The following is a 23,681-nucleotide window of genomic DNA, read 5'->3' on the forward strand; positions in this document are numbered from 1 at the left end:
CCAAACCCATCCGCTGCAGGACCCGGAACAGGAAGGCGTGCTGCACCCGATCGAAGGCCTTCTCCTGGTCGATGCTGACCACCGCCAGAGGAAGGCCCCGATCGCGCACCCAGTCAATTGTGTCCCGCAGCAGAACCAGGTTCCAGCTGCAGGACCGCCCCGGTACCCCACAAGTTTGGTCAGGGCTGACCAGGACGTCCATCACCTGCTTCAGGCGGACCGCAGCTGCTTTGGCCAGCAGCTTATAGTCCGCCGTCAGCAGGGTGATTGGACGCCAGTTCTTAAGGTCAGCCCTGTCCCCTCCCTTGTGGAGCAGCGTCACCACTCCCTTTCTCATGGAGGCCGACAGCGCTCCCCCCTCCAGAAGCGCCTGAAACACCTCCACGAGATCCGGACCAATGATGTCCCAGAACTCCCTATAGAAATCCCACGGGAGTCCGTCATGCCCCGGGGCCTTCCCTTCCCTCATGGAGCGGAGCGCCCCTGTCAGCTCCTCCAGACTGAGCTCCGCCTCCAGTGCCTGCCCTTCCTCCCGCCCCAACCGGGGCACCACACACCCCAGCAGTGCCTCCTGCTCCTCCGGGTCGCACTCTCTCCTGCTGAAAAGGTCTCGGAAGAAGCCCTCCGCGATCCCCAGCATCTCCGGGACCCCCGTTTCCAGCCCCGCTTCCCCTTTCAACCCAGAGATCACGGCGGCCCTCCTCCGAGCCTCAGCAGCCTGAAAAAAAAAAGCAGTGGGCTTCTCCCCCTCCTCCATCTCCCTCAGCCGGCCCTGGAAGGCCAAGGCCTTAGCCCTCCCCTCCAGGAGGCTTCTCACCCTCTCCTTCGCCCCCTCATAGGCCTCCCACCTCACTGCCCTCCCCCTGTTGAGCTGGGTGTGCATATACGCCAAGGCGTCTAGCCACTTCTTCACCTCCGTCCGCTCCCTCCGCCGCTGCGCCATGCTGTACCTTTGGCAAAAAAGGCCGAAACGCACTTTTGCCGCCTCCCACCAGTCTACCACTGTGGAGTAGAACCCCCGCAGTGCCCTCACGGCCTTATAAAAGCCTCGAAAGGCCTCCTGGAACGCCCTGGATTTCATTAGGGAGGTATTCAATTTCCAGTAGCCTGGCCCCCATTGCGTGTTGGGAATGGGGACCGCCACCTGCAGCATGTCATGGTCAGATGCCCATGAAGGCTGCAGCGTGGCGGTCACCCCCACCCACTCCTTCGGCACAAAAATGTAGTCCAGGCGGCTCGCAGCTCCCCTGGAATTCCGCCAGGTAAAGCCTGGAGCCGCCGGATGTGCCGCCCGGAAGGAGTCGACCAGGCCGTAATCCCTGACCAACTCCGCCAGCGCTCTTGCCGAATAATCCCCCCCCCCAGCAGCGCTAGCCCCACCCCCATCCAGCGACACATTAAAGTCCCCCCCCAGGATTATCCGCCTGGAGGTGGACAGACTGGGCACCAGCTCCCTAAAAACCTCCAGCCTCCGCCCACTCCGAGTTGGCCCGTACACATTAAAAATTCTTATTTTAAAAGGACCCTGATTAACGTCTGCGTACATCGCCCGCCCCGCCACAATGTCCACAGACTCCTGGATTTCCATATCAGCGCCCTTCACCAAAATCCCCAGCCCATCGGCATGAACGCTGCCCACCGACCACGCCGATGGGCCCCACGTCCACTCCTCTGAGAAACCCAGTACATCCCCCATGTCCCGAAGGTGCACCTCCTGTAACAAAAAAACCTTCCCTCTTGTCGCCGCTAAAGAGGCAAAAAGTGCCTGCCTCTTCCCCGAGTTTCTCAAACCCCGCACATTCAAAGTGATTACATTTACCACCATTTTTTAAACAAAAAAATTTTTTACTGACCTTCAATCCCCTTCCTTCTCAGAGGAGTCCCCCCCTCCCTCGAGTCCTTTCTCCATCCCCATCACCCCTGTGATCCCCGCCACATCCCAGCCTGCAAACTGGGAAGCCGGGCTGACTGCCGGTCCCGCTGAGGCCGCAGAGGCTCCGGATGCCTCCTCCAGGTCCACCTCAATGTCCACCTCCTGGGCCTCCCCCTCCGCCGAGTCTGAAAGGGCCAGGAACCTGTTCTGCAGAGGGATGCCCGGTCCTGCCTTTGCTTCTCTCCCGTTCGTGTCCCCCGAGCGAACCCGCTTCCGTGCTGCCACCTGCGCCCACTCCGGCACCTCTCCCTCTGGAGGAGGGCTGTCCCCCCACGCCAACGGGGTCTGCAGGTCCGCAGTGGTGCACATAGCCGCTCCCTCCGCCTCCGGGGACAAAACCTCCTCCACAGGAGGCACCGACAAAGGGGAAAATAGCTCCGGCGAACCCTCTCTTGGGACTCCGGACTCCTCCGCCCAGACCCTCGCCTTCATCACCACTGCCCCAAGCCCCAAACCCAGGCCAGGACGCGAGGAAGGCCCGAAGATCTGCCCCGGTGAGTAGGCCCGGACCGGACCGGAATCCGGACCCAGACCGGAACCCGGAACCGGACCAGAACCCGGAGCCGGACCGGAACCCGAACCGGAATCCGGAGCCGGACCGGAACCCGAACCGGAATCCGGAGCCGGACCGGACCCCAGAGCCGGACCCGGGCCGGAACCCGGAGCCCGCACGGAATCCGGAGCCGGACCGGAACCCAAAGCCAGACCCGGACCGGAAACCGGAGCCCGACCGGAAGCCGGACCCGACCCAGACCAAGCCTCCATGGTCTCACTGGACCCCCTTGCCTCTTGCTCTGTACTCCCCTCCGCGCCCCTCCGTGGCTCCTCCAAAGCTGAGGTCTCGCTCCTGTGCCCAGGATGCAGGGATGGTTCCGGAACCGGAGCCAGCCCACCAGGCCCCACCCCTTCCTGATCCGGCCTAGTGGCCAAGGCCGCCGCAGAGCCTGGGCTAGTAGTGCTGGAAGGCCCAGCCCCGTGCTCCGAAGCCTGCCCTCCCTCCGTAGCCGACTCCCCTGCTTCTCGCCCGGCCTTCCTGGTGCTAGGCCGTGCTTGACCTCCAGGAGGCCCAGAGTAGGCCCCAAACTCACCCTGCACCAGGGCCGCAAACGACCTCACCCTTTCTGGGCAGGCCCGGAAAAGGTGCTCCACACTCCCGCAAAGACTGCACATTTTCGGGGCCACACAGTCTCTTGTAGCATGCTCCGCCGATGCACAATGCCTACATCGGTCAGTGGAGCACACCGCCTTAACATGCCCATACAATCCACACCTACGACAGTACAAAGGTTGCCCTGGGTATACCAGGTAGCCCCTGTCCGGGCCTATGGAGAAGGCCCCAGGAGGATGTGCTACCCCCCCCACCCCTGAAGGATCCTGCTTGAAACGGACATTAAAACGTCTTTTCCCGTTCCAAAAACCAAATCTGTCTTTCAATTTCACCCCCTCCCTCACATCTGAACAGTACCTGAGCAGGAAGGCCAGGATGTCCTCCTCCCGAACAAAGGGGTTGTAGAGGTGGATCATCAGGGGTCGCAGGGCCTTGTTGTATAGCAAATGGACGGTAATCCCTTGCAGTGCCGGGTCCTCTTTGTGTTCCACAAATTTCTGGTGCAGGTTGTAGCAGGCGGCTTCTGACACAAACGTTAAATCAAAAAACCCTCGTGGGGAAAAATCCTGGAGGCAAAAAACTGTCTCGCTGTCAACCCTTAGTAACTCCTTCAAGATGTTCTTCACAAAAAAATCCAAAGTGAAACCTTTCCTCCTCTCTCCGTCCTCCATCTCCACCCGAACCGTGTTCCTCAGCCGCACCCTGTGGGTCGGCACGTCACCTTCCGGCGTTCCCATCCTCTTCCCGTCTTTATCTTTGCCAAAAGGCCGAGAAGCGATAACCGCACACTGGCCCCTGCCGACGGCGCCCTCCCGGTGGCCCCGGACCGCGCTCGGGGCAGACGCCACCTGGCCCAGGGGCCGGCCCCCCTCCCCGCCTTCCCAAGAACCCTGCGCACGCACTGACTGGCCGGTCGGCGAGCTACCGTAACGACCGGACTCAGCTGGCTCCTCCCACCAAGATCCACTGTCCTCCACTGGCAGGCACAGCCGCCAAAAACACTCGACACATACCGAGTACGCTGTTACGTACTTACTACCGAGTTACTTACCGAATAGCTGCTCTCTAGGCAGCGACCAAAGCTATTTAGCGAGCGGGGCATCGATCGCACGCGGCAAGCAGGCGATAAGCCAGAAACGAGCAAGTCGGCGACTCGCAAGCAACCCGCATACCTGTCGCACATTGCCGTCTGTCCTTAAACCGTTCGAAGTTGCCCCGCCCTGTGGACGGAGCATCCAAAAATAGCACAAACTCAGGTGCGTTCCTCTCCACGGAAATCTTTAGTAAAAGATTGTTTTATTGGTTTTTAAATTTCTTAACAATTTTAACTTTTTCCTTTTTTAAAATACACTCAATAACACAAACAAAAATTTTTTTTTTTTTAACACACACTTAAACCATAAGGAACAGAGACATCAGAATAAATGAATAACACATTTTCAAAAAAGTGATTCAAAAAATGTTCACAAAAACACAGAATATCCAAAAAATCACTATATAATTCAAAGAAGACAAAAAGTGAGTTAAAAGACAAAGCAATGAGGAAAAAAGAAAGTCCATTTCGCTCAGGTTTGCTGTCCCGAGAGGCTTCTGTGTCCCTTGGAGGGGGGGGTGGACTAGATGATGAATTCTTTCCAGTGGTCCACCCCCCACTTCTCTCTCGCCAGGTTCTTGTTCGTGTGCATGTCCACCAGAATGCCGTCCTGGAGGAGGTTTTGAATCCTCCTCCGGAGAGTGACCAGGTCTACAGCTGTTTTCTGGTAGACCTTGATGTTCCTCGTCTCCCACAGGACCTGCTTCACGGTGTTGATGATCCTCCACTGACGCTGGAGCACGGTGGACTTGCATCCCCCCGGCGGACCGTAGAGGACGCCCTCAGCCATCAGGGAGGATCTTGGCAGGAACCTGCTTAGGGAGACAGAGGAACAAACAAGGCCCCAGACCCGCCTGGCCACGGAGCACTCCCAGAACAGGTGGTGGATGTGTTCTGAGTCAGTGCATCCGTGGGGGCAGCGCTCGGTGAGGGCTAAGTGCCGGCGGTACATAAACGTTCGTGTGGGGAGACACCTATGGGCTGTCATCCAGGCAATGTCTTTTTGTTTGTTTGTAAGACATTTGTGTGTTACATTTGCCCAGATGACTTGCGGGTCCAGGTCTGGCCCCCCCCTCGGGAGCGTTACAATTTCTCCAGATCTTAAATGAGCCATAATCATTTTATAGCTCCACGAGGTTAGGCCAGCCCTGGGCAGACCCGTCCTGTAGGCAAAGTCCTTCAGGGCTCGATAGACATAGGGGGGGTCCCAGCTATAGGGTATGGTGAGGTCCAGCACGCCCAAGCCCATTGCTCTGAGGAAGGGGGTGGCATAGTACCTGGCAAAGGTACCAGAGGCCTTACCCACCTTCCCTGCATTCTGGACAAGGGTGGCCAGACCCTGCACCATGATGATGTTCACAATGTCTGGGACCCCCCGCCCCCCATTCCGCTCCTCTTTGAGGAGGGTGACGCGTTTAAGTTTTTCCATGGTGCTCCCCCAGACAAAGCGGAAAGCCATCCGGGTAATTAGCTTCCCGGTGGCTTTGTCTGGGGGAAACACCCTCCCCACATAGAGCAGAATGGGTAGGACAATTGCCTTCAGGACGAGGATCTTACCCGCCATGGTCAAGGGCCGTGCACTCCAGCTCCTGATTTTATTTTGGACGTGGCGGAGGGCTTCCTCCCAGCTGGTTCTCCCTCCTCCGTCAGCCTGGAAGGTCACCCCCAGGAGCTTGATGGTATTCCTACGCACAGGGAAGGAAACGGTCAGCTCCTCACTCCAATGTGGAGACAGAAACAGTTCACTCTTGTCCCTGTTGACCAGGGCGCCAGTGGCCACACAGAAGTCGTCCAACACCTTGGTGGCACAAGCGATAGAACGACTGTCTGTGGCGACGATGGCAATGTCGTCCATGTACGCCATCACCTTTAGCCGTTCCCCCCCCGCTCCAGGGAGTGGATAGCCCACCACCCCTGGATTGGCCCTAATGGCCTGGAGGAACGGTTCCAGGTAGATGACGTACAGGAGAGATGCTAGAGGGCACCCCTGCCTGACGCCAGACCTGACATCGAACGGGGCAGAGGGCTGTCGATTGACAACCACTCTGCCCGTTATGTCTGTCAGACAGATCTTTGTCCAGCGCAGGAGGGGGCCAGGAATGTTCATTTTCTCCAGCACTCTCTCCAAGCACACGTGACTCACCCGGTCAAATGCCTTCTCTTGATCGAGACTGAGAAGGCACAAGGGGGACCTCCGCTCCCCGGAGTGGATGATTAGATCCCTCGCGAGGAGCAGGTTGTCATTTATGGACCTCCCCTGCACGCTGCAGGTCTGGTCCGGTCCGATCACCGATGTTATCAGGCCTTGGAACCTCCCCATCAGCGCCTTCGCCATGATCTTATAATCGACTGAGAGGAGGTTGATCGGCCGCCAGTTGCGGAGGTCCTTCAGGTCCCCCTTCTTTGGGACAAGAGCTACTGAGCTCTGTCTCAGTGAGGCGCCTAACCGCCCCTCCCTGTACGCAGCCCTGAACACTTCCGCCACGTCCCCCTTCAGGAGATCCCAGTGAGCCTGGTAAAACTCAGCTGGGATTCCGTCAGGGCCCGGAGCTTTGTGTGTATTCAGGGAGTGCACGGCCCTGGTGAGCTCCTCAGTGCTCAACTCCGCCTCCATCTGCTCATCTCCCAGGCGTCTGTCCAGGCAGCCCAGGAAGGTGTCCATGAGAGCCCCGTCTGAGGGCCTCTCGCTGTAAAGGCCCTCGTAGAACTCCCTGGCCACCTCCCGGGCCTCCGCCTCTTCAGACACCACCACACCTCTGCTGTTATAGAGAGACAAGATGTTATTCGTCTTGGTTCGTGCCCTGCGGAAGAAGAACCGCGTGCACTTCTCATCCTCCTGGAGGCCCTGGAGTTTGGAGCGGAAGGTCTGTTTCTTCCGCTCTTCCCGGTAGAGGGTGGTGAGGCTCTGCCGAGCTTGTGCAATTTCGCTGCTGACATCCAGGCCTCGGGACTGGAGGAGGCTTAGTCTTTGGAGGGCAGCATTGTGGCGTTCAAAAACTGCCCTCCCTTCCTTCGCCTTCCTCCGTCCGACTGCCCGGAAGTAGCCCCGCACTCGCTCCTTCACCATCTCCCACCACTCCACCGGGGAGTCAAAGAGATGTTTCAGACTCACCCACTCCAGGTATCTTCTCGAGAAGGAGAGACGCACCTGGGGGTCTTGGAGATGGCTGATATTCATCCGCCAGAGCCCCTTACCCACGGTTATAGGTTTCTCCCAGACCAGGGACACGGTTACCATGTGGTGGTCCGAGAAGTGCACCGCCTTGGTGGAATAGCTGTGCACCCTCAGGCCTGGGGAGAGCAGAAACATGTCAATTCTGGATGAGGAGGAGCCAGAGGAGTTCACAAAAGTGTGTTGGGGAGGAGAGGCGCCCCCGGCGTCGCAGAGGGAGAAATCCTCGATGAGGGACCGCAGCAGGGTGCCGGAGCGATCCGGCCTTGGTTTGCTGCGGTCCTCATCTCTTAAAACACAGTTGAAATCTCCCCCTACGACGACGGGCATCGTGCAGTGTAACAGTGGTGGTAGTTTAGTGAATAGGGAGACTCTCTCGGCCACGCTGGTGGGACCGTACACGTTGATGACCCTGAGTGGGGAACCCCCGACCTCGAGATCGGTGACGAGGATTCGCCCACTCTCCACAATGCTGTGTGCTGTTATTTTAGCATAGGGATTTTTCATCAACGTGCCGACCCCATCAGCTCTGGCGATGTTTGAGCCAGACCAGAGAGAGTCTCCCATTCTCCATTCTTCCCCCAGAACGCCATCCCACTCCCGAAACGGAATGCCACATTCCTGGAGTAGGACGACGTCTGAGGGGATCTGTGATAGAATGGAGAAAACGGTGGTGCGTTTGTCGGGGTGTCTGATACTTCGGGTGTTAAGTGTGGTAAGTGTAAAGTTGTATGCCATGATATTTTATTGTTTTTGGGTGTCTGGTGATCCAGTATGGCTGTTAGCCATATTCTGACAAATTTGATTTATTGTGTTGAAAATTGTATCCGGGTTATTGTGGCGCCTACTCACCCCCTGACCATGTTCTCCCATGGGTCTCCCCTCCTGACTGCCTGGGAGGTTCCGTCCTGGAGAGGTGGGGGTGGTTGTTTTTGCCCCAGGCCTCCCCCCCGGGCCTAGGAGGGCCTGGGAGGAGGGGGATGTTGTCGCCTCCCTTTGAGAGTCCGGACCGGGGGCTGGCTGGTCCCTGATGGAGTGGGGGTGAAGTGTGCCGATGTTTTGTAGGTTTTCCTTGTGATGTACTGATTTTGGTGGATGGGTGGGAGGTTTGGGAAGGGTATTAGGCCTGGCGAGAGATTTGGGACTGTGTACCGGTTTTTTATTAGATTGTACTGTTTGTCTTTTGGCGTTGATCGGTTGGCGTGTTATTGCTGGGTTTGGAGGCTGGCTGGGTGTATTTTGCGGTTTGGCTGTTGTGGGTGATCGAATTCTTTTCCCTTTCCGTTTAGGTTTTTGCCACGGGGTAATGGAATTTGAGTCTGATTCTGCAGATGAGGAGTCTGACCCCTCCACCACAATGGGGGTGTCAGAGTCAGGCTCCTCTTTTACTGTGATGACAGAGGGTTGGGTAACAGGGGATGCTGTTGAGGTGGGGGTTGCCGGTGTTGTGCTGCAGGGAAGGGTTAGCAGTGTTTGTGTTGTGGGGGTTAAGCTGTCAGGCTGGGGCAAGGGGGGAGTGGGTGCTCTAATGCGTGGTGTGGGGGTAGGGTGGGGTAGGGGAGGGGGGGCAGTCATTGACGGTGGTGGGGGCGCGGTGCTCCGGGCCCTGTTCGCGTACGAGAGGGGGCAATCCCGGAATAGATGCCCCCTCACCCCGCAAAGATTACAGGGCCTCGGATCACGGCACGCCCTGGTCTCGTGCTCGCCGCCACACGACTTGCACTTGACCACTGTGCAGGCTGCGGCCAAGTGACCTAACTCGCCACAGTTCCTGCACAGCTTGGGCATGCCGTAATAAAACACCACGCCCCGGTGTCTCCCCAGCGTGATGGTGCTGGGGATGTGACATACCCCCCCCACTGCAGAGGGGTCAGGCTTGAGCTGGACCAGCCATTTCCTGGCCCCGGTCCAGACTCCATCCTCATCCAGGACCCTCCTGGCTTCAGATTTAACTTGGCCATACCTGCCCAACCACGTACTCACATCGTGGTCCTGTACAGTTTCATTAAAAAACTGCACAGTGACCACTTTGCTTTCCGTGTCGGACAGGGGCTCAACTTGAAAGTTGGTAAGGGGAGACCTGTCCTTCCCCTCTCTATAGAGGTTCCAGAACCTCTCCAGGACATTAGCGTTTTTAAAGCTAATTTCAAAAATGTCAGCGTTACCTGGAACCTTCACCAGGCAGTTCAGGTCGCCTGGCACGAAGCCCATGGCTCGCTGAAGCACTGCCCGGCTAAACTCCAGGCGGGTCATACCTGTCACTCTCCTCTGGCTGTTGGCTGTTGGGGCAGCAGCATTGGTTCCCCCCCTAGTGGACGCTGGCTCGGTGGCGCCCTCCACAGCTGCGCCATTCGCCCCGTGCTCCACCAGGGGGCCTACCCTGTCGCTGCTGCCCCCCTCTCCGCTGTTCAGGAGGGTTAGCCGGACGGCATTGTGGCGCCGCACACCTGGCTGAGCCGCCGTCGCCATTCCTGCTGGGGGCCGGAGTCCAGCTGTGGGCAGAGAAACAAGAAACGCCTGAGGTTGATGGCCTGTCCCAGGGGGACCGAACATGCAAGGGGGGCCGATGGTTCAGCTCCCCTGCCGCTAGTGAACCTCCCTTCCGGTGGGGGGGCGCCAAGCGTTGGTCCGGTACGCAGCAAAACAGGTCCGGATCCAAAGGGCGCCGCCGTCTTCTGGGGGGAGGTCCACGGATCCCCCTTTCTGCCTGCTCCACACGCCTCGTCCTCCGGAGGGGTTCCGCTGGATCTGCTGCAGGGCCTGAAAAACCAGAGGCAGAGAGAGCAACCGGCGAAGGCCCAGCAAGGCTGGTACAGGCCCGGAGAGCAGCCCTTCCGGGCGTTCTCTCCGGGCAGCTCTTGTACTCGCCTCTGGCTTCCGGCAGAAAAGCGTTCTGCAGCAGTGGAGCTCGTCCTCCGGATGGCGGGAGTCTTCTGGCAGGGTGGCCTCCAGGCGAGTCTCTGCCTCCGCTGGCTGGCTCTCGAGGATCCTCGTCGCCGCCTCAGTCCAGGAGAGGATGGTGGAGTCCCGGGCTTCCTGGCTGGCTCTCTGGATCCTCGAGGCTCCTCCGGGTCCGGCTCCCTCTGGTGGCAGGCTCTGGCAATGGCAGCTCCCTCCGCAGTTCCTGGATCAGCTCCCTCGCTCCTTCTCTCCAGCCACCTGGTTGGTTCCTCCCAACAGGCCCTGGGGTACCTGGAGGTCAGAGAGGGCCGCGGTCAAGCCACTGGTACTCTCTCCTCGCTCCAGGTACAGCTGTTCCGGGGGTGGTCCGTGAACTGCGAGCCCGCACCAGCCGCGGTCAAGCCACGTACTGGGAACGGAACTCGCAGCCCGTCAGGTTAGGAGGAAAAACCAGGTGGAAAAAAGAGGGGGGCGAAGGAGCCAAGAAAGGGAGGAAAAAGGAGAGAAAGAAGGGACACAAGCTCTGAGAAGCCTCTCGAGAACAGCCGAAAACCCCTTGTCTACCACTAGCAAGCCAGTGGTAGGCAACAGGTTAATTCGTGCTGAAGAGAAACCCGAGCGAAATGTGACCTTTCAGCGCACCAGGCGCCTCCGGCCCCCTTCCCAGCCACTCCCACTGACCCGGGGTTGCCACTGCCGCCAGCCGGCCGGACAGACAATCCGAGAGGGAAGGTGGGAAAAGCGAGACAGCGCAATGACAACAAACAGTTACGTCCCGCACAGAAAACTACATCATTTTGCTAAACAGAGGCAAGCACACTTACAACAAGGGCACATATTCACCCTATTTACAACACAATTTACATACATACAAAATAAACAAACAAACAAACAAACAAACAAAAAGGGGGAAGAACAGGGCAACCCACCCACCTAGTAAAGGACAACAAAACACAACCTTTTTTTGCACAAAACTTGGAGAGGCGCACCGTTCCCGAACGCACTGCAATAACGGGTCGATGCTTGAAGCGGACGGAGCAAGCTCCTTCTCCGACTCCCTGTGCCAAAAATCCGTTTAATATGTAGTCCCCTGATAGGGGACGTATCAGATATTAAACTGATAAGAACAGATTTTTTTTTTTTTTTTTTTTTTGTGGTGAAGCTCAAAGTCAAGGCATTAGCGTTGGCTAAGAGTTTTACCTTTTTATTATTAAATCTACTCTAACTAATCCTATTCACATATGTACAACAACGCCGTTGTCCGAATCAAAATCCAAGTCAATCCATGTCCAAATCCAATTTCCAGTAGCAATAAATCCAATCAGATAACCCCGAAGGGTACAATTCAAGCCCCCGAAGGGTACATTTCTAACCCCGAAGGGTACTAGTCTATCAGGGGGAACCTAAAAAACCCCCGATCGCTCCTCACCACCAGGCCGAAGCCTGGCTTGAGAGCAGGTGGAATACGCTCCAGACCTCCGGCAGAGACCCTAGGGGATCCATGAACCATCATGGATCTTACCCTTGATCTTAGCCAAAAGGCCGAGAAGCGATAACCGCACACTGGCCCCTGCCGACGGCGCCCTCCCGGTGGCCCCGGACCGCGCTCGGGGCAGACGCCACCTGGCCCAGGGGCCGGCCCCCCTCCCCGCCTTCCCAAGAACCCTGCGCACGCACTGACTGGCCGGTCGGCGAGCTACCGTAACGACCGGACTCAGCTGGCTCCTCCCACCAAGATCCACTGTCCTCCACTGGCAGGCACAGCCGCCAAAAACACTCGACACATACCGAGTACGCTGTTACGTACTTACTACCGAGTTACTTACCGAATAGCTGCTCTCTAGGCAGCGACCAAAGCTATTTAGCGAGCGGGGCATCGATCGCACGCGGCAAGCAGGCGATAAGCCAGAAACGAGCAAGTCGGCGACTCGCAAGCAACCCGCATACCTGTCGCACATTGCCGTCTGTCCTTAAACCGTTCGAAGTTGCCCCGCCCTGTGGACGGAGCATCCAAAAATAGCACAAACTCAGGTGCGTTCCTCTCCACGGAAATCTTTAGTAAAAGGCGAAAGATTTGTGCGTGCTGAAGAGAAACCCGAGCGAAATGTGACCTTTCAGCGCACCAGGCGCCTCCGGCCCCCTTCCCAGCCACTCCCACTGACCCGGGGTTGCCACTGCCGCCAGCCGGCCGGACAGACAATCCGAGAGGGAAGGTGGGAAAAGCGAGACAGCGCAATGACAACAAACAGTTACGTCCCGCACAGAAAACTACATCATTTTGCTAAACAGAGGCAAGCACACTTACAACAAGGGCACATATTCACCCTATTTACAACACAATTTACATACATACAAAATAAACAAACAAACAAACAAACAAACAAAAAGGGGGAAGAACAGGGCAACCCACCCACCTAGTAAAGGACAACAAAACACAACCTTTTTTTGCACAAAACTTGGAGAGGCGCACCGTTCCCGAACGCACTGCAATAACGGGTCGATGCTTGAAGCGGACGGAGCAAGCTCCTTCTCCGACTCCCTGTGCCAAAAATCCGTTTAATATGTAGTCCCCTGATAGGGGACGTATCAGATATTAAACTGATAAGAACAGATTTTTTTTTTTTTTTTTGTATTTAAATTAATTTATTGGTCCACACCAACCTCATTACATTTTCATACAAACAATAAACAAACAAATTCCAAACCACATCCTCTTAACAACTGTAAACTCAAAACCCCACCCTCCCCTGAAGTCCCAAAGTCCCAACACATTCCCACTGTATCAACACATTTCAAACCAAACAAAAACAGAACCGAAACAACCATACAACCCCCCACCCCACCCCCTCCCACCCCCCACTTACCCTAATTACAAAACCCCAAACAAACAACTCCAACAACAAAAACAATACAAATACAAAAACAACAAGAAGAACCCCACCCTCCACCCTCCACCCTCCCCCCTCCCCACCCCACCCCACCCCACCCCACCCCACCCCACAAACCCCGAACCCAACCACCCCAATCACATACATTCTATTTACATGCTTACATATTCCCAGGACCCCCCTCCCAGAGGAAGAGCCTTTCCAGGCCTCCCCAGTACTTCCGCACCCATTCCCACCCGTGCACCACCCCATCCCCCCTTATTCTCTCCGCTACCCTCCCAGAGAACCTATGGAAGAGCTGGCTGGGAGTCAGGACCCTCAGCCTCATCCCCACTGCTGCCATCCTGTCCTCCCACAGCACCCACTTGCCATACCCTACCACCTCCCACACTACACCCTCAGCCACGGCTCCCACTGCCGCCAGCCCCCGCCTGTACAGGACTCTCTCCCTGCTCAGGGTGAAGGCAGGCCCTACCCCACTGAGGAGGCCCTGCACCAACCCCCAGTACACCCTTGCAAACTGGCACTCCCATAGGGCGTGCGCCACCGACTCCACCAGCCCACAGCCCCTTGGACAGAGTGGACTGGCACTGCACCCATGGCGATGCAGCACCTCCCGCACCGACAGCCTGCCCATCGCGCACAGCCAGTGGAGGTCCCGCACCACCCCTGGTGCCCTCCCCCCGCTCACCTTGCCCCACTCGAGGTTCAGCGGCACCCCTTCAGGACCTGCCACCTGCCTGCCCGCAATGCTGTTGTACAGCAGCCTGTGCTGGAGAAGGCTCTCCCTCTCCACTGGAGCCGGGCACTGCCCAAGGAAGCGCAGCACTGCCTGATAGGCCGGGGACTGCTGTTCTGCCCGTGGAGCCACGTGGGTCAGCGGCACCCAGTGCCTCAGTGCGGTCGCCAGGTGGAGACGGGCGAAGTGGTAGCACTTGTGGGGGACCCTTCCCAGGACCATCCTACACGCGAAAGATGTAAAAATCGCGTCAAGTTTCAGGGGGATTCTCGGCACGCCGCGACCCCCCTTGTCCACCGGCATGTACATGAGGTCGCGACGCACATATTCGTACCTCCCTCCCCACAGAAACTTGAACATGGCCCTGGTCAGGGCCACCTTGATCGTTGCAGGAACTGGGAAGACGTAGGCCAAGTGTAAGAGTAGTGGGAGCAGGACAGCCCTCACCACTACCACCCTCCCAGTCAGTGACAGCCGCCTGCGTGCCCACACCCCCAGCCGTGATCTCACCAGCGCCATACGTTCTTCCCAGTTCCGCTCACCACTGCCCTGGGGAAAGAAGCGCACCCCCAACACCTTCAGTCCCCCCTGGCACCGCTCCCAGCCACCGTAGTCCCTCACCTCCTCTCTCCACCGGCCACACAGCAGGACTGAGGACTTGGACAGGTTCACCCTGGAGCCCGTCCCAGCTGCAAACCTGTCCACCAGGACTCTCACCCTTGCCAGGGACCGAGTCGACGACACAAAAATTGTCGTGTCGTCCGCGTACTGCTGGATTTTCAACTCGGCCCCTGCAGCCCCTGGGATCCTCACCCCGTCCACCCCTGGGTCCCGGCGCACCAGCTCCGCAAAGGGCTCCATGAACAGGACGTAGAGCAGAGGGGAGATTGGGCACCCCTGCCGCACCCCCCCTGCTTGCTCCACAGCCCCGCTCAGAAACCCATTCACTCTTACGCAGCTGTACACTCCCCTGTACAGCATACGCAGCCAAGACAGAAACCGAGGGCCCAAACCCATCCGCTGCAGGACCCGGAACAGGAAGGCGTGCTGCACCCGATCGAAGGCCTTCTCCTGGTCGATGCTGACCACCGCCAGAGGAAGGCCCCGATCGCGCACCCAGTCAATTGTGTCCCGCAGCAGAACCAGGTTCCAGCTGCAGGACCGCCCAGGTACCCCACAAGTTTGGTCAGGGCTGACCAGGACGTCCATCACCTGCTTCAGGGGGACCGCAGCTGCTTTGGCCAGCAGCTTATAGTCCGCCGTCAGCAGGGTGATTGGACGCCAGTTCTTAAGGTCAGCCCTGTCCCCTCCCTTGTGGAGCAGCGTCACCACTCCCTTTCTCATGGAGGCCGACAGCGCTCCCCCCTCCAGAAGCGCCTGAAAGACCTCCATGAGATCCGGACCAATGATGTCCCAAAACTCCCTGTAGAAGTCCCACGGGAGTCCGTCATGCCCCGGGGCCCTCCCTTCCCTCATGGAGCGGAGCGCCCCTGTCAGCTCCTCCAGACTGAGCTCCGCCTCCAGTGCCTGCCCTTCCTCCCGCCCCAACCGGGGCACCACACACCCCAGCAGTGCCTCCTGCTCCTCCGGGTCGCACTCTCTCCTGCTGAAAAGGTCTCGGAAGAAGCCCTCCGCGATCCCCAGCATCTCCGGGACCCCCGTTTCCAGCCCCGCTTCCCCTTTCAACCCAGAGATCACGGCGGCCTTCCTCCGAGCCTCAGCAGCCTGAAAAAAAAAAGCAGTGGGCTTCTCCCCCTCCTCCATCTCCCTCAGCCGGCCCTGGAAGGCCAAGGCCTTAGCCCTCCCCTCCAGGAGGCTTCTCACCCTCTCCTTCGCCCCCTCATAGGCCTCCCACCTCACTGCCCTCCCCCTGTTGAGCTGGGTGTGCATATACGCCAAGGCGTCCAGCCACTTCTTCACCTCCGTCCGCTCCCTCCGCCGCTGCGCCATGCTGTACCTTTGGCAAAAAAGGCCGAAACGCACTTTTGCCGCCTCCCACCAGTCTACCACTGTGGAGTAGAACCCCCGCAGTGCCCTCACGGCCTTATAAAAGCCTCGAAAGGCCTCCTGGAACGCCCTGGATTTCATTAGGGAGGTATTCAATTTCCAGTAGCCTGGCCCCCATTGCGTGTTGGGAATGGGGACCGCCACCTGCAGCATGTCATGGTCAGATGCCCATGAAGGCTGCAGCGTGGCGGTCACCCCCACCCACTCCTTCGGCACAAAAATGTAGTCCAGGCGGCTCGCAGCTCCCCTGGAATTCCGCCAGGTAAAGCCTGGAGCCGCCGGATGTGCCGCCCGGAAGGAGTCGACCAGGCCGTAATCCCTGACCAACTCCGCCAGCGCTCTTGCCGAATAATCCCCCCCCCCAGCAGCGCTAGCCCCACCCCCATCCAGCGACACATTAAAGTCCCCCCCCAGGATTATCCGCCTGGAGGTGGACAGACTGGGCACCAGCTCCCTAAAAACCTCCAGCCTCCGCCCACTCCGAGTTGGCCCGTACACATTAAAAATTCTTATTTTAAAAGGACCCTGATTAACGTCTGCGTACATCGCCCGCCCCGCCACAATGTCCACAGACTCCTGGATTTCCATATCAGCGCCCTTCACCAAAATCCCCAGCCCATCGGCATGAACGCTGCCCACCGACCACGCCGATGGGCCCCACGTCCACTCCTCTGAGAAACCCAGTACATCCCCCATGTCCCGAAGGTGCACCTCCTGTAACAAAAAAACCTTCCCTCTTGTCGCCGCTAAAGAGGCAAAAAGTGCCTGCCTCTTCCCCGAGTTTCTCAAACCCCGCACATTCAAAGTGATTACATTTACCACCATTTTTTAAACAAAAATTTTTTTACTGACCTTCAATCCCCTTCCTTCTCAGAGGAGTCCCCCCCTCCCTCGAGTCCTTTCTCCATCCCCATCACCCCTGTGATCCCCGCCACATCCCAGCCTGCAAACTGGGAAGCCGGGCTGACTGCCGGTCCCGCTGAGGCCGCAGAGGCTCCGGATGCCTCCTCCAGGTCCACCTCAATGTCCACCTCCTGGGCCTCCCCCTCCGCCGAGTCTGAAAGGGCCAGGAACCTGTTCTGCAGAGGGATGCCCGGTCCTGCCTTTGCTTCTCTCCCGTTCGTGTCCCCCGAGCGAACCCGCTTCCGTGCTGCCACCTGCGCCCACTCCGGCACCTCTCCCTCTGGAGGAGGGCTGTCCCCCCACGCCAACGGGGTCTGCAGGTCCGCAGTGGTGCACATAGCCGCTCCCTCCGCCTCCGGGGACAAAACCTCCTCCACAGGAGGCACCGACAAAGGGGAAAATAGCTCCGGCGAACCCTCTCTTGGGACTCCGGACTCCTCCGCCCAGACCCTCGCCTTCATCACCACTGCCCCAAGCCCCAAACCCAGGCCAGGACGCGAGGAAGGCCCGAAGATCTGCCCCGGTGAGTAGGCCCGGACCGGACCGGAATCCGGACCCAGACCGGAACCCGGAACCGGACCAGAACCCGGAGCCGGACCGGAACCCGAACCGGAATCCGGAGCCGGACCGGAACCCGAACCGGAATCCGAAGCCGGACCGGACCCCAGAGCCGGACCCGGGCCGGAACCCGGAGCCCGCACGGAATCCGGAGCCGGACCGGAACCCGGAGCCGGACCGGAACCCAAAGCCAGACCCGGACCGGAAACCGGAGCCCGACCGGAAGCCGGACCCGACCCAGACCAAGCCTCCATGGTCTCACTGGACCCCCTTGCCTCTTGCTCTGTACTCCCCTCCGCGCCCCTCCGTGGCTCCTCCAAAGCTGAGGTCTCGCTCCTGTGCCCAGGATGCAGGGATGGTTCCGGAACCGGAGCCAGCCCACCAGGCCCCACCCCTTCCTGATCCGGCCTAGTGGCCAAGGCCGCCGCAGAGCCTGGGCTAGTAGTGCTGGAAGGCCCAGCCCCGTGCTCCGAAGCCTGCCCTCCCTCCGTAGCCGACTCCCCTGCTTCTCGCCCGGCCTTCCTGGTGCTAGGCCGTGCTTGACCTCCAGGAGGCCCAGAGTAGGCCCCAACCTCACCCTGCACCAGGGCCGCAAACGACCTCACCCTTTCTGGGCAGGCCCGGAAAAGGTGCTCCACACTCCCGCAAAGACTGCACATTTTCGGGGCCACACAGTCTCTTGTAGCATGCTCCGCCGATGCACAATGCCTACATCGGTCAGTGGAGCACACCGCCTTAACATGCCCATACAATCCACACCTACGACAGTACAAAGGTTGCCCTGGGTATACCAGGTAGCCCCTGTCCGGGCCTATGGAGAAGGCCCCAGGAGGATGTGCTACCCCCCCCACCCCTGAAGGATCCTGCTTAAAACGGACATTAAAACGTCTTTTCCCGTTCCAAAAACCAAATCTGTCTTTCAATTTCACCCCCTCCCTCACATCTGAACAGTACCTGAGCAGGAAGGCCAGGATGTCCTCCTCCCGAACAAAGGGGTTGTAGAGGTGGATCATCAGGGGTCGCAGGGCCTTGTTGTATAGCAAATGGACGGTAATCCCTTGCAGTGCCGGGTCCTCTTTGTGTTCCACAAATTTCTGGTGCAGGTTGTAGCAGGCGGCTTCTGACACAAACGTTAAATCAAAAAACCCTCGTGGGGAAAAATCCTGGAGGCAAAAAACTGTCTCGCTGTCAACCCTTAGTAACTCCTTCAAGATGTTCTTCACAAAAAAATCCAAAGTGAAACCTTTCCTCCTCTCTCCGTCCTCCATCTCCACCCGAACCGTGTTCCTCAGCCGCACCCTGTGGGTCGGCACGTCACCTTCCGGCGTTCCCATCCTCTTCCCGTCTTTATCTTTGCCAAAAGGCCGAGAAGCGATAACCGCACACTGGCCCCTGCCGACGGCGCCCTCCCGGTGGCCCCGGACCGCGCTCGGGGCAGACGCCACCTGGCCCAGGGGCCGGCCCCCCTCCCCGCCTTCCCAAGAACCCTGCGCACGCACTGACTGGCCGGTCGGCGAGCTACCGTAACGACCGGACTCAGCTGGCTCCTCCCACCAAGATCCACTGTCCTCCACTGGCAGGCACAGCCGCCAAAAACACTCGACACATACCGAGTACGCTGTTACGTACTTACTACCGAGTTACTTACCGAATAGCTGCTCTCTAGGCAGCGACCAAAGCTATTTAGCGAGCGGGGCATCGATCGCACGCGGCAAGCAGGCGATAAGCCAGAAACGAGCAAGTCGGCGACTCGCAAGCAACCCGCATACCTGTCGCACATTGCCGTCTGTCCTTAAACCGTTCGAAGTTGCCCCGCCCTGTGGACGGAGCATCCAAAAATAGCACAAACTCAGGTGCGTTCCTCTCCACGGAAATCTTTAGTAAAAGGCGAAAGATTTGTGCGTGCTGAAGAGAAACCCGAGCGAAATGTGACCTTTCAGCGCACCAGGCGCCTCCGGCCCCCTTCCCAGCCACTCCCACTGACCCGGGGTTGCCACTGCCGCCAGCCGGCCGGACAGACAATCCGAGAGGGAAGGTGGGAAAAGCGAGACAGCGCAATGACAACAAACAGTTACGTCCCGCACAGAAAACTACATCATTTTGCTAAACAGAGGCAAGCACACTTACAACAAGGGCACATATTCACCCTATTTACAACACAATTTACATACATACAAAATAAACAAACAAACAAACAAACAAACAAAAAGGGGGAAGAACAGGGCAACCCACCCACCTAGTAAAGGACAACAAAACACAACCTTTTTTTGCACAAAACTTGGAGAGGCGCACCGTTCCCGAACGCACTGCAATAACGGGTCGATGCTTGAAGCGGACGGAGCAAGCTCCTTCTCCGACTCCCTGTGCCAAAAATCCGTTTAATATGTAGTCCCCTGATAGGGGACGTATCAGATATTAAACTGATAAGAACAGATTTTTGTTTTATAAACTTTTATTTCCACACATATCACATTACATTGTATTTACATTAAACACACATAACACAAACAATATACAAACCCCTCACGCTTTCTACAAACACAACACATATACATTCATTATTTAACAATTTATGTACACTATTTACACTTTCATCGGCCTAATTTTATTAGGCCACTATTATAGGCCTAAGGCGGCCTTCACCTTTCCCCATTTCTTTTTCCACCTCTCCTGTCCCTCTACCTGGGCGCACACCCTTATCTCCACCGCCACCCTTCTTTCCCAACCCTTGTAGCACTGCACCCCCGTCATGCCGTCTGAGGGGTTCACAATTTTCCTATTTCGGCTGTCCCACAAGGCCAGCTTCCCCCAGCTCACCAGGAGGCTGAACACCTCCCTTTCCTCAGCCTTCACCCTCTCCAAACCAACAGCCTTCATGGCTGCTGCTCTGTCCACTGCTGTGGCCCATATCGGGAGGAACACCACCCTATTTGCCCTCCCCCAAAAGACCTTAGCAAAAGGGCATTCCCACAGGGCATGCCCCCCTGTCTCCTCCCTCCCACAGCCCCTGGGGCACAAAGGGCTCCTGGCAGTGCCAGCCCTGTGCATCCTCTCCCTCACCGGCAATCTCCCCAGACCGCCCAACCAGTTCAGGTCGCTTGCTCGGTTTGGGAGCCACCTGGCGGACAAAAACTTCCACTGCCCTCCATTTCTCTCCACCTCCCTCTCTACCTCCCTCGCCCTCCTGCCCAAGAGCGCTTTATATAGGGCCCTGTGGTCCTTCAGCCCCTGCGCCATGATGGTCTCGCTGTTTGCTCTCAAGAACAGCACCGCCCTTGAGTAGCACCACGGGATGTCCTCCGCCCTCGGCCCCCTATTGTCCCACCCCACCAGCTCTCTCATGGCTGTCCCCACCCACATCCTCATGAGATGTCTGCTCTTATGGCTCTCAGCTCCCACCAAGGTGTCGACGATGCTTTTTAGGTACAACACCTCAAGCTTCAGGCCTACGTCCACTAGACCCCGCCCTCCCCTCTCCACTGGCAAAAACAAAATTTCCCTCTTTACCGGTTCCACACGCCCTCCCCACAGAAAATTAAAAATCATCCGGTTTAAAACGATCTTGCACCCCGCCGGGATCGGGAAAACTCTCCCTAAATAAATAAGTTGCGGCAAAATGTCCGCCTTCACTATTAAAATCTTACCTGATAGGGTTAGTGTTCTCGCCCTCCACAAGCCTAACCTCTTCCTTACCTTTTCTAGGCACTGTTCCCAGTTCAGCCTGTCCGCCCCCTCCCTGCTGAACCGGATCCCCAGCACCTTCATCCCGTCCCCACACACTGTCAGGCCATGCTGCTCCCCCTTCCTCCCTCTCCATCCCTCGGTCACCATCACTATCGACTTACCATAATTTATCCTCGACCCTGACCCTCGACAGTACTGGCCCACCAGGCCCATGACCCTCTCCACATCCCTCTCTGAGGAGACCACCACTGTGGTGTCATCTGCGTACTGCAGCACCTTTACCCTCTCGCCCCCACTGCCTGGGATCTGCAGGCCCCTAAAAACCGTGTCCTGCCTCATCAGCTCCGCCAGGGGCTCTATCACACACACATACATCAAAGGGGACAGGGGACACCCCTGCCTCACCCCTCTACCCTGCCTCACCGGCACACTCAAAGCCCCGTTAACCTTCACCCGGCTGAAGGCTCCGTTGTAGAGGGCCTTTACCCAGGCAACAAAACCCCCTCCAAACCCCATTCTGTCCAGGACCTGTACCAGGAAGGCATGGTCGACCCGGTCAAAAGCCTTTTGCTGGTCCAGGCCAATCACTCCTATCCCCACCTTCCTACTTTTAGCCCAGGCCAGCACATCCCTCAACAGCACTAGGTTCTGGGACCCCATCCTTCCCGGGACCGCGCAAGTTTGGTCCGGCCCCAGAACCTCCCCCAACACTCCCTTGGCCCTGTTGGCCAGCACCTTCCCCAGCACCTTGTAATCGGTGCAGAGGAGTGTGATTGGCCGCCAGTTCCCCAGGTCTTTCCTCTCTCCCTTCTTAAATAGGAGGTGTATAACCCCCTCCCTCATCGACTGGGGCATTTTCCCCACTTCTCCCACCCGGTTAAACACCTCCACCAGGTCCTCTGCCATCTCTCCCCAAAAGTGGGTATATAACTCCCTTGTTATTCCGTCCCTCCCTGGAGTTTTCCCCGCCTTTAGGGAGAACAAGGCTTCCCTTACCTCTTCCTTATTTATTTCCCTCCCCAAAGCTTCCTGTTGTCCGTCCTGCACCTTTCTCCAAAGCTGCGCCACCAGCCTGTCCCCCTCCTCTGTGTCCCTCTCCTCCCTACCAAAAAGCACAGAATAAAACCGTGCTGCTGCATCCAGTTTTTCCTCCTGCAGCCTTACCTCCCCCTCCTTTGTGGCTAACGCCTCTATCCATCCTTCCTTTTGGCGTGTACTTACCGTTTTGAAAAAGAAAGATGTTACTCGCTCATCTCTTTCCTTCCTCTCCACCCTCGCCAGGAAGGCAAACCTCCTTGCCTTCTCCATATAATAGGCCCTTATTTGTTCCTTTACAGCCTTTACCTCTTCTGTCTTTACCCTCCCTCCCCTGTTTGCCACGCCCACCCAGTATTGCAGTTCACTCTGCAGTGCCCACACTCTCTCTCTCTCCTCCCTTCTCTTGGCTATCCCGTAGGCCATGCAGAACTCCTTTATTCTGATTTTCACCAGCTCCCACCAATCCAAAACACATAAAAACTGGGCTTTGAAGGCCTTCCAACCCAAATAAAACTCTTTAAATTGCTCTATAAAACAAAAGTCCTCTAGGAGTTCGGCATTAAAACTCCATCTCCTTTTCCTTTCGTTCTCCCCTCCCTCCAAAATGCACTTTATTAAACAATGGTCCGATGACCAGCTTGGCATCACCACAAACTTTTCCAAACGAAAACTTTTGGACACAAAAAAATAATCCAGCCTTCTCCTGCAGCCCCTGGAATTTGCCCATGTAAACCCCTCCCCCTGTCGGCCATTTTCCCTAAAACAATCAAACAAAGAAAACTTAACCAAAATCTCTTTTTTTAAATAAAGAACTGAAAAATCCCTCCTTCCCCCCACTATCCCCTCATCCACAGACACATTGAAATCCCCCCCCAAAATAATACTCCTATTTGTAGCCAAAACTTCTGGCAAAAGTTTAAAAAAATCATACCTCTGAGAAATATTGCACGGGGCATGCACATTGACAAATCTCATTCTCTCCCCTCCCCACAAAACATCCGCACACATGAGCCTTCCTGGGACTATCGTCAGAAACTCCTCTATTTCTACCCCCCTTCCTTTAAACAAAATCCCCAAACCGTCAGCGTGGACATTGCCTACTGACCACACTGAAGGCCCCAGATCCCAATCCCTACGAAAAATGGCCACATCCCTCCCCCCTCCCAAATGACATTCCTGCAAAAAAAGTACATTGAATGGCACCTCTTTTAAAGATAAAAACAGCGCCAACCTTTTGTCCCGGTCTTTTATGCCCCTGGCATTAAGAGACAAAAATTTTTTCCCCATGAATAAAAATGTAATAAAGGTGTTGGCCTTCAGCCTACCTCCTTCCAAAAATTTTCTCCATCCCCATCCTGGGTTCCGCCGGCAATGGAGCGTCCGAATCCCCCATCTCCTTCTCCACCTCTTCGGCCCAGTCCTTGGGCCTAGCCTTGGCTTTGGTCGGGGCCCTGGCCTTTGCCTGCCTCCCCCCTGGTGGAGCTCCAGCCATCTCAGGCCTCTCCTTCCTCTTCTCTCCCCTCAGCCTGATGACGGCATCCTCCTCCATGGACAGCTCCATGTCGGAGTCATCGCTGCCCTCATCCGCCGTCTCCCTCCCCTCCCTGCTGCCGAGCTCCAGATCGGTGTCTGGGATCGGGCCTTCCTCGGTGCTAGG

At 57.3% G+C, this 23,681-nt stretch overlaps 4 non-coding genes and 1 pseudogene across 4 annotated transcripts; all 5 read right to left on the minus strand.

The window, feature by feature from the left end:
• Positions 1–11,185: 11,185 nt before the first annotated feature.
• Positions 11,186–11,385, minus strand: LOC133106526 (U2 spliceosomal RNA). Its single transcript, XR_009704538.1, has one exon. It is a non-coding gene; the product is annotated as a U2 spliceosomal RNA (small nuclear RNA).
• Positions 11,386–12,193: 808 nt separating this feature from the next.
• Positions 12,194–12,310, minus strand: LOC133105898 (U5 spliceosomal RNA). Its single transcript, XR_009704084.1, has one exon. It is a non-coding gene; the product is annotated as a U5 spliceosomal RNA (small nuclear RNA).
• A 356-nt stretch (positions 12,311–12,666) lies between these two features.
• Positions 12,667–12,850, minus strand: LOC133106479 (U2 spliceosomal RNA). Its single transcript, XR_009704511.1, has one exon. It is a non-coding gene; the product is annotated as a U2 spliceosomal RNA (small nuclear RNA).
• A 6,260-nt stretch (positions 12,851–19,110) lies between these two features.
• Positions 19,111–19,227, minus strand: LOC133105899 (U5 spliceosomal RNA). The gene has a single exon (XR_009704085.1). It is a non-coding gene; the product is annotated as a U5 spliceosomal RNA (small nuclear RNA).
• A 356-nt stretch (positions 19,228–19,583) lies between these two features.
• Positions 19,584–19,758, minus strand: LOC133106425 (U2 spliceosomal RNA; annotated as a pseudogene).
• Between the last annotated feature and the right edge of the window lie 3,923 nt (positions 19,759–23,681).

Source organism: Conger conger, chromosome 12 (genome assembly GCF_963514075.1).
Source record: "Conger conger chromosome 12, fConCon1.1, whole genome shotgun sequence".
NCBI lineage: Eukaryota > Metazoa > Chordata > Actinopteri > Anguilliformes > Congridae > Conger > Conger conger.